The sequence below is a fragment of the Salmo trutta genome, chromosome 9 (assembly GCF_901001165.1).
Source record: "Salmo trutta chromosome 9, fSalTru1.1, whole genome shotgun sequence".
NCBI lineage: Eukaryota > Metazoa > Chordata > Actinopteri > Salmoniformes > Salmonidae > Salmo > Salmo trutta.
Window position 1 is genome coordinate 21,050,822 of NC_042965.1, and position 11,211 is coordinate 21,062,032.

Genomic DNA, 11,211 nt, shown 5'->3' on the forward strand with positions numbered 1-11,211 from the left:
CAACCACCAACTTACTATTCTGAGACAAGGCCGAGTATAACCCACAAAGATTAACTCCACGGCACAAACCCAAGGGGGGCGCCAACCCGAACAGGAAGATCCCGTTAGTGACTCAACCCACTCAAGTGGCACACCTCTCCTAGGGACGGAATGGAAGAGCACCAGTAAGCCAGTGACTCAGCCCCTATAATAGGGTTTGAGGCAGAGAATCCCAGTGGAGAGAGGGGAACCGGCCAGGCAGAGACAGCAAGGGTGGTTCGTTGCTCCAGTGCCTTTCCGTTCACCTTCACACTCCTGGTCCAGACTACACTCAATCATAGGACCTACTGAAGAGATGAGTCTTCAATAAAGACTTAAAGGTCGAGACCGAGTCTGCGTCTCTCACATGGATAGGCAGATTATTCCATAAAAAATTGAGCTATATGGGAGAAAGCCCTGCCTCCAGCTATTTGCTTAGAAATTCTAGGGACAGTAAGGAGTAAGGAGGCCTGCGTCTTGTTACCGTAGCGTACGTGTAGGTATGTACGGCAGGACCAAATCGGAAAGATAGGTAGGAGCAAGCCCATGTAATGTTTTGTAGGTTAGCAGTAAGACCTTGAAATCAGCCCTAGCATTAACAGGAAGCCAGTGTAGAGAGGCTAGCACTGGAGTAATATGATACATTTTTTGAGTTCTAGTCAAGATTCTAGCAGCTGTGTTTAGCACTAACTGAAGTTTATTTAGTGCTTTATCCGGGTAGCCGGAAAGTAGAGCATTGCAGTAGTAGTCTAACCTAGAAGTGACAAAAGCATGGATACATTTTTCAGCATAATTTTGGACAGAAAGTTTCTGATTTTTGTGTTACATAGATGGAAAAAGGCTGTCCTTAAAACAGTCTTGATATGTTCGTCAAAAGAGAGATCGGGGTCCAGATTAACGCCGAGGTCCTTCACAGTTTTATTTGAGACGACTGTACAACCATCAAGATTAATTGTCAGATTCAACAGAAGATCACTTTGTTTCTTGGGACCTAGAACTAGCATCTCTGTTTTGTCAGTTTAAAAGTAGAACATTTACTGCCATCCACTTCCTTATGTCTGCAACACACGCTTCCAGGGAGGGCAATTTTGGGGCTTCTCCATGTTTCATCTAAATGTACAGCTGTGTGTCGTCTGCATAGCAATGAATGTTAACATTATGTTTCTGAATGACATCACCAAGAGGTAAAATATATAGTGAAAACAAAAGTGGTCCTTAAACGGAGCCTTGAAGAACACCGAAATGTACAGTTGATTTGTCAGAGGACAAACCCATCTACAGAGACAAACTCATATCTTTCCGACAGATAAAATCTAAACCAGGCCAGAACTTGTCCATGTAGACCAATTTGGGTTTCCAATCTCTCCAAAAGAATGTGGTAATCGATGGTATCAAAAGCAGCACTAAGGTCTAGGAGCACGAGGACAGATGCAGAGCCTCGGTCTGACGCCATTAAAAGGTCATTTACCACCTTCACAAGTGCCATCTCAGTGCTATGATGGGGTCTAAAACTAGACTGAAGCGTTTCGTATACATTGTTTGTCTTCAGGAAGGAAGTGAGTTGCTGCTCAAAAGCTTTTTCCCCAAATATTGAGAGGAATGGGAGATTCGATATAGGCCAATAGTTTTCTTTTTCTGGGTCAAGGTTTGGCTTTTGCAAGAGAGGCTTTATTACTGCCACTTTTAGTGAGTTTGGTACACATCCGGGAGATAGAGAGACGTTTATTATGTTCAACATAGGAGGGCCTAGTACAGGAAGCAGCTCTTTCAGTAGTTTAGTTGGAATAGGGTCCAGTATGCAGCTTGAAGGTTTAGAGGCCATGATTATTTTTCATCAATATGTCAAGAGATATAGTATTAAAAAACTTGAGTGTCTCCCTTGATCCTAGGTCCTGGCAGTGTTGTGCAGACTCAGGACAACTGAGCTTTGGAGGAATACGCAGAAGAGTCCGTAAATTGCTTTCTAATGAACATGATCTTTTCGTCAAAGAAGTTCATGAATTTATCACTGCTGAAGTGAAATCCATCCTCTCCTGGGGAATGCTGCTTTTTAGTTAACTTTGCGACAGTATCAAAAACACATTTTGGATTGTTCTTATTTTCCTCAATTAAGTTGGAAAAATAGGATGATCGAGCAGCAGTGAGGGCTCGTCGATACTGCACGGTACTGTCTTTCCAAGCTAGTCGGAAGACCTCCAGTTTGGTGTAGCGCCTTTGCCGTTCCAATTTTCTGGAAGCCTGCTTCAGAGCTCGGGTATTTTCTGTAACCAGGGAGCTAGTTTCTTATGACAAATGTTATTGTTTTTTAGGGGTGCGACTGAATCTAGGGTATTACGCAAGGTTAAATTGAGTTCCTCAGTTAGGTGGTTAACTGATTTTTTTTGCGATTGAGATGTGCCGCGCTGCTCTACTTAGCTATATGGAATTGTTTTAAGGTCATACCAAGGATCATTTTATGACCACCGGCATCCAGAATAAACAAAGAATGGGTACAAAACCTGTCGCGCACCAGACAACAATGTGCACAAGCACTTACAAACAACCAATACCACACAAAGACATGGGGGGAACAGAGGGTTAAATACACAGCACGTAATGAGGGAATGAAAACCAGGTGTGTGGGAAAACAAGACAAAACAAATGGAAAATGAAAAATGGATCGGCGATGGCTGGAAGACCGGTGACGTCGACCGCCGAACACCGCCCGAACAAGGAAAGGAACCGACTTCGGCAGAAGTTGTAACAGTTCCCCCCCAGTATAGAACGAACGGAGTACGCCGGGGCCCCCTCGATGTCCAGAGGGTGCGGAGGAACCTCCCGCACCTCAGACTCCTGGAGCGGGCCAGCCACCACCGGCCTGAGGAGAGACACATGGAACGAGGGATTAATACGGTAATCGGGGGGAAGCTATAACCTGTAACTCACCTCGTTCAGTCTCCTCAGGACTTTAAATGGCCCCACAAACCGCGGACCCAGCTTCCGGCAGGGCAGGCGGAGGGGCAGGTTTCGGGTCGAGAGCCAGACCCGGTCCCCCGGTGCGAACACCGGGGCCTCACTGCGGTGACGGTCTGCGCCGGCTTTCTGGCGCAGCACGGCGCGCTGAAGGTGACATTGGGCGGCTACCCATGTTTCCTCCGCGTGCCGGAACCAGTCATCCACCGCAGGAGCCTCGGTCTGACTCTGATGCCAAGGAGCCAGAACCGGCGGATACCCCAGTACGCACTGGAAGGGGGAGAGGTTAGTGGAGGAGTGGCAGAGTGAGTTCTGGGCCACCACCATGACGAACCCTCCACTTCCAAATCGATCCCACTCCAGAGTACAGGCCTCGGTGTAACGCTCATTCCTTCGACGATAAACCCGAATCCGACCTTCACCCCAAAACCACGACTCGTCAGTGAAGAGCACTTTTTGACAGTCCTGTCTGGTCCAGCGAAGGTGAGTTTGTGCCCATAGGCGACGTTGTTGCCGGTGATGTCTGGTGAGGACTTGCCTTACAACAGGCCTACAAGCCCTCAGTCCAGCCTCTCTCAGCCTATTATGGACAGTCTGAGCACTGATGGAGGGATTGTGCGTTCCTGGTGTAACTCGGGCAGTTGTGTTGCCATGTCCCGCAGGTGTGATGTTCGGATGTACCAAACAGACGTGGTCTGCCACTGCGAGGATGATCAGCTGTCCGTCCTGTCTCCCTGTAGCGCTGTCTTAGGTGTCTCATAGTACGGACATTGCAATTTATTGCCCTGGCCACATCTGCAGTCCTCATGCCTCCTTGCAGCATGCCTAAGGCACGTTCACGCAGATGAGCAGGGACCCTGGGCATCTTTCTTTTGGTGTTTTTCAGAGTCAGTAGAAAGGCCTCTTTAGTGTCCTAGGTTTTCATAACTGTGACCTTAATTGCCTACCGTCTGTAAGCTGTTAGTGTCTTAACGACCGTTCCACAGGTGCATGTTCATTAATTGTTTATGGTTCATTGAACAAGCATGGGAAACAGTGTTCAAACCCTTTACAATGAAGATCTATGAAGTTATTTGGATTTTTACGAATTATCTTTGAAAGACAGGGTCCTGAAAAAGGGATGTTTCTTTTTTTGCTGAATTTCTAGGTCACAAGGCTGCTCGTTATGGCGCACACCTGTCACCATCGTTTACGAGCACCTGTGCGTCATCAGACTCACCTTCCCTGATTACCTCCCCTATATATGTTTTGGTTCCTTTGGTTCCTTCCCCAGGCATTATTGTTTCTGTTTCATGTTTGTGTTTCTTGTTTTGTATTATGTTGTGTTTATTTATTAAAACAATCATTCACTGAACTTGCTTCCCGACTCTCAGCGCACATCATTACAGCTGACCAGTAGTAGTGTAAAAAATTGGGAAGACCCAGCCTGCCTGCAGGCTTAGGTCTCTCTAGATATACCTTTTCCATTCGTGGATTTGACTTACTCCAAATGAAGTTGGAAATGTAGCTGTCCAGTTGTTTGAACATCTACTTTGGCAGAAAAATGGGAATCATTTGGAATAAGTACAAAAACCTAGGTAGTACAGTCATCTTAACAGAATGAATGCGACCTGCTAATGAAATGGGAAGAGACGACCACCTTATGAAATCCTGCTCAGTGCGCTCCAGGAGTGTTTTGAAGTTATGTTTAAACAGAGCCTTAAATGAGCGGGACCTTTATCCCCAAATAAGTAAAGACCTGATGCTCCACCTTAAATGGGAAATTAGCAAACCCAATACATTCTGCTAACTGATTAATGGGAAGCACATCTTTTGTTAGGTGGCCAACGTGAGTAAAACATTTAAACGTGTTAACCCTCGCAATGCTGCCGGCCCAGACGGCATCCTCAGAGCATGCGCAGACCAACTGGCTGGTGTGTTTACAGACATATTCAATCAATCCCTATCCCAGTCTGCTGTGCCCACATGCTTCAAGATGGCCACCATTGTTCCTGTTCCCAAGAAAGCCAAGGTAACTGAACTAAATAACTATCGCCCCGTTGCACTCACTTCTGTCATCATGAAGTGCTTTGATCATATCACCTCCACCCTACCTGACACCCTAGACCCACTCCAATTTGCTTACCACCCCAATAGGTCCACAGACGACGCAATTGCAATAACACTGCACACTGCCCTATCCCATCTGGACAAGAGGAATACCTATGTAAGAAATATGTTAATCGACTACAGTTCAGCATTTAACACCATAGTCTCCTCCAAGCTCATCATTAAGCTCGATACCCTGGGTCTTGACCCCGCCCTGTGCAACTGGACTTTCTGACGGGACGCCCCCAGGTGGTGACGGTAGGAAACAACATCTCCACCCCGTTGATCCTCAACACTGGGGCCTCACAAGGGTGCGTTCTCAACCCTCTCCTGTACTCCCTGTTCACCCATGACTGCGTGGCCATGCACGCCTCCAACTCAATCATCAAGTTTGCAGATGACACTACAGTGGTAGGCTTGATTACCAACAACGACCCGACGGCCTACAGGGAGGAGGTGAGGGCCCTCGGAGTGTGGTGTCAGGAAAATAACCTCACACTCAATGTCAACAAAACAAAGGAGATTATCGTGGATTTCAGGAAACAGCAGAAGGAGCACCCCCCCATCCATATCGACGGGACAGTAGTGTAGAAGGTGGAAAGTTTTAAGTTCCTCGGCGTATACATCACGGACACACTGAAATGGTCCACCCACACAGACAGCGTGGTGAAGAAGGCGCAACAGCGCCTCTTCAACCTCAGGAGGCTGAAGAAATTTGGCTTGTCACCAAAAACACTCACAAAGTTTTACAAATGCACAATTGAGAGTATCCTGTCGGGCTGTATCACAGCCTGGTACGGCAACTGCTCCGCCCACAACCGGAAGGCTCTCCAGAGAGTAGTGCGTTCTGCACAACGTATCACCGGGGGCAAACTTCCTGCCCTCCAGGACACCTACATCCCCCGATGTCACAGGAAGGCCAAAAAGATCATGAAGGACAACAACCACCCGAGTCATTGCCTGTTCACCCCACTATCATCCAGAAGGCGAGGTCAGTACAGGTGCATCAAAGCTGGGACCGAGAGACTGAAAAACAGCTTCTATCTCAAACAGCCATCACTAACATTGAGTGGCTGCTACCAACATACAGACTCAAATCTCTAGCCACTTTAATAATTAGATGTAATAAATGTATCACTAGTCACTTTAAACAATGTCACTTTATATAATGTTTACATATCCTACATTACTCATCTCATATGTATATACTGTACTATATACCATCTATTGCATCTTGCCTATGCCGCACGGCCATCGCTCATCCATATACTTATATGTACTTATTCTTATTCATCCCTTTACACTTGTGTGTGTATAAGGTAGTTGTTGTGAAATTGTTAGATTACTTGTCAGATATTACTGCACTTTTGGAACTAGAAGCACAAGCATTTCGCTACACTCGCATTAACATCTGCTAACCATGTGCATGTGACCAATACAATTTGATTTGATTTGATGTAGGTGTGCAATGATGTATTCTTTGGCCCTGGTAGGGGCCACAAATGTGTTCTGCTCGCCGGAGGGAGTAGTGATCTTCAGCACTACTGGGTAGAGAATGCCAAACTTGGTGTTCAGACAGGGATGTAGGAGCCTCCTCACCTCGTTGAAGGCTGACCTCCTCTTCATGACTGCCGCCGTGTAGTCCAGGTAAATGTGAATCTTCTGGCTGTCGTAGGTGATGGGAGCCACTCATGTAGCCTTACAGAGAGCATCCTCCTTCTCCTGAAGGTAATGGAATTTGTCCTCCACGAAGAATGGGGCAGCTACCCGTTCTTCGGTGCGGACTGTAAGCTTCTGTGCGCACGGTCAAGGGTGGGGGCGTAATCAAGGCCTAGAATTTCCTGTAGCAGTTTAGCTATGAACAGGGTAGGCTGCAATCCGCCTACGGATTGAGTCCCTCTCTCACACCGAAAATGCAACACTTCCCCCAGTGCTGCCTGTTCTCAAGGTTCTCCACCTTGGAAGTAAGTTTGACGACATCTGATGATAGCCGGTTGACTTGCTCTTCCAGTGTCACTACTTTGTCAGAGTAAGTATTTGTGCCTTCCAGGCTATTCAGATGGGTTTCACTAAGTCTTCTTTAACGAAGTCGATCTTTGTGTTGACCTCAGTGGCGAGAGTGGCTATTTGTGTGGATAGGTCAGTGGATAGTGACTCCACCTTAGCCAGCACCGTCTGTTCAGACTTAACGATAGCCACCATTACCTTGGCTAGGTCGGGGGGATCAGAGTCTGTGTCAGTGTCCGGTGAGCCCTAGGCTTTTGTGTCTCGTGGCCGTTGTTGTTTCGACATTTTATAATGAAAAGGCCAAAAATGTCTGAAAAAATGACCAAATTTGTGAATTGAGTTTGATTCCTAATTAAATGTTACAAAAGTAACACAGTAGGGAAGGTGTTGGTCAAGTATTAATAGTAAATTGTTCACCCTGGACAGGAGCACCGAGAAAACGGTCACCAGCTCCCCAAATTACATGTATCTAACCCCTTATTTTTGGCACTAAGCAGTCTCCATATATACTTCCATTATTTTAACTGGTAAAGGTGGACCTTCAGACAAGTCTTGTGAGGGCTGTGGGTGAGCAAAACAGCCGACATGTAAGTGTTTGTGATGTCTCATGGTCTGACAAACACCGCTCTAGCGCTGTCACCTTTCACCGCAGATGCGGAAACGTGAGATAGGCGGATGCGGTGGATTGAGACGCATCCAATGCTGAGACCACCGGACAGCTGATGAAACTGTGGGTTTGTACAACCAAATAATTTCTGCACAAACTGTCAGAAACCGTCCCAGGGAAGCTCATCTGTGTGCTCATCACCTAAACCAAGGTCTTGACCTGACTGCAGTTCGGCCTCCTAACTGACTTCAGTTTGTCCGTTTCAATCAGCTGACGAACACTGCTCTAGCTCTGTCACCTTTCACAGCAGATGCGGAAACGTTATGTTGGCGGTTGCGGTGGATTGAAACGCATCCAATGCAAAAAAACAACAACATATATCTCTAGCTTAAACAGACAGATTTTTATAGGGATTTTTGTATCATGCTAATTTGATTTCCACGGGGGAGTGGACATCGACCTTAGGGGGAGCTGCAGCACCCTCAGCACCCATACTTCCTGCGGCTATGCATGGGGGTTATATCATTTTCCATAAAAATGGAAGACAGGTCTCAGACAATTTCGTATTATTCTGTACGTAAATCCGAGACACTAGTGTGATATGTTACGTTTCATATGGTATGTATTAATTTGTGGATGTCCATCATCCATTTCGCATGATATGTTACGAATTAGAATTCCTTTTATATGTTACAAATTTGAGAAACGTACTATAAGTTACGAATTCTAGCTAATTGGCTAACGTTAGCTTAAGGTTAGGGTTAGGGGAAGGGTTAGCTAAAAGGGTTAAAGTTAGGGTTAGGATTAGCTAACATGCTAAGTAGTTGCAAGTAGCTAAAAAGTCGTAACTAAAATGCTAAAATGCTAAAGTTATCAGGGATGAGATTTGAAATCACAAACTTTGGGTTGCTAGACATTTGCGCTGTACAACCCACCCCCGACCAACCACCCTACTTTAGTTTTTGCCTTAAGTGACCATCTGTCTTATGTATCCATACCAAACATAACATATCATACTAATGTCAGTGTGCCGGATTTATATTTACTATGTTATGTCTAGTCTATGAGATCAGGCTGAATGCACACGTAACAAATCTGATACAGCAGCCTTGTCGACTTGCTTCACACAGTAGTTTAGAATGAAGTCAACAAACAAGAGTTTGGGGTGGAAGAAGTCACCACTGGTTGGAGAAATCAGAGAAGCCTACAGGTGTAAGGTGAGGTGATCGGTGATGTATTAAAATTACACACCCTCCTCACTTTATGATTAAATAAGAGAAATGGTATGAATGCAGTAGCATTAAGAAGTTAAGTACAGTAGCCTATACAGTTGACTCCAATTGTCATCAAGAGGTTGTAGCCTAAAACTTAGTAGCCTACATCATCTTGAAGGAATGGAACATTTAAATTGAACCTGTCCCTACCTGCATAGGCTACCATACAAAAAATTAGACCTACTATATTTGTAATCAACAGCCTTTATTTTCATGGGATCTAAAAGTTTCCTTTGATATTTTAATTGCAGTCTTGATGTTAAATTATTGTCTTGGTTTCAATGCCAGAGGCAAGCGCCAGAATCATTGTGATCGCAGTGACACGACACTGAAAAAAACTTGCCTTCAAATGACAGGTATGCTTTTAACCTCTCCATACACTCAGGTATTATTTGGGGTATGAAAGTCATATGGGGAATCAAACCCGTTTATAGGCTACATTAAAAATACTTTTACTATGAGTGCATTTTTTAAGCGGAAAATGTAACTTACATTTTTGTTTTTATTTATAGGTATGTATTCAAATACTGTATATTGTATAAGACATACCCATTATGCCCACTAATGGCACCACATCAAGTAAATTAGTTTGCATCAGGCTGGTGAGGAGAGCTATAGGAGACAGGCTCATTGTAATGGCTGGAATGGAATTAATGGAACGGAGTCAAACATATGGTTCCCATATGTTTGATGATTTTGGTACCACTCCATTAATTCCATTTGAGCCCTTCCTCCTATAGCTCCTCTCACCAGCCGCCTCTGGTTTGCATGTAACAACTTTATCACTCGGATTCCAAATCATTGTCTTCACTTGGTAAAAAGTAGGATAAACACTTTGAGACCTGATGCAAAAGAAAAATTGACAAGCAAGTAGCATCAACACCACAAACAAACACAACCTACTTATTATCACACCACAAAGACCAAAGACAGTACACAAGATAATGATCTCAAGTTTGTCCATATCAGTTAGCTTTTATTGATCTGTGTAAACCTAACTCCTTGTAAAATCTTTACATGCAAATTCATTTGCAAACATACATAGATATTTATATTTCTTTTCTCTCCAGTGCATGCACTACTTATTTACAGTTACATAAATAAAACCAACAAATCATTTCATTAAATACAGTAGGCAGAAAAAAATAGAGAACAGTTGTATCCTCTTTAGGTTTAGAGATACTTACTATCTAGAAGAGAAAAGAGAAACTAATGAAGGTTAAAGACCACTGAACCGGTTCAAGAACAGAACAGATAGGCTACAGTAGTACTGTAGAACCAGTGATAATCAAGTGCATACGCAACAAAATAATGTTGAAATTGTGGCCACTGGTGGACAGCAAGACAACACAGTTCAGACAGGCTCTCATTACTGCGTGAGCCCCTGGTTTTACCCATCAAAGGAGGAGACAGAGCACTTGGTGAAAAGGCATCACTCTATGGATGAGATTAATCTCCATTAATATCCTGCCTTCAGGTACTAGACGGTGAGATCAATTTGTTAATGTGCCCTCTGAGTGTCATCTGAGCTCTGGGTACAGGGTCCTAGCTGTGCTCTCATCCCCGTCACATTACCAAGCTGAGGATGCTCCGAAGAGAGGCTAAAGTAGCCTGTCACATGAACTAATTTATAATCCATTGGAAACCAAATGATAACAGCAATAGTCCTAATACTCATGCAGCATAAATCCATGTATGTTGCGGTGGCCTCAGTGTTTAAAAAAAGCATTTGGAACAATGTTAAGGGTTAGAGACGTAAACCATCAAATTACAATATAATTTGTTTTCTTAAAAAGTCTATGTATATATCATGAACCACAAGACGTCTCATGCATAGGGGTTTTTGAGAAACTTGCAAACAGCTGTATAAATTGAGGTCATTCCATTGTATAAGGTGTGCTTTGCTTGAATTGCGGTAATTGGTCAACAGCCACACGCCAAAGCTTTGAGTGATTGGTGCAGCAGAAAAGGATGAGGCAGGAAGGGAGGGGACCAGTGTGGGTAAAAGGGGTGGGGGTGTGTGACTGCTCCAGGCACAAAAAACACAGGGGTCACGAGCACAGTGCATGCAAGTTAAGCAGCACATTTTCTTATGACAGCCTTACAATGTCTTATTTAGTATGTCTAAGGTGGAGCAGGATTGAAGTGTCAGTGAAAAATTTGATAATGTGCATTCAATGTAAAAATTGTCAGTCAGTAGACTCTGTAAGCTGTCATTGTAAACCATGTGCATTAGAGAAGTACACACCTGTCATAGTAGACATC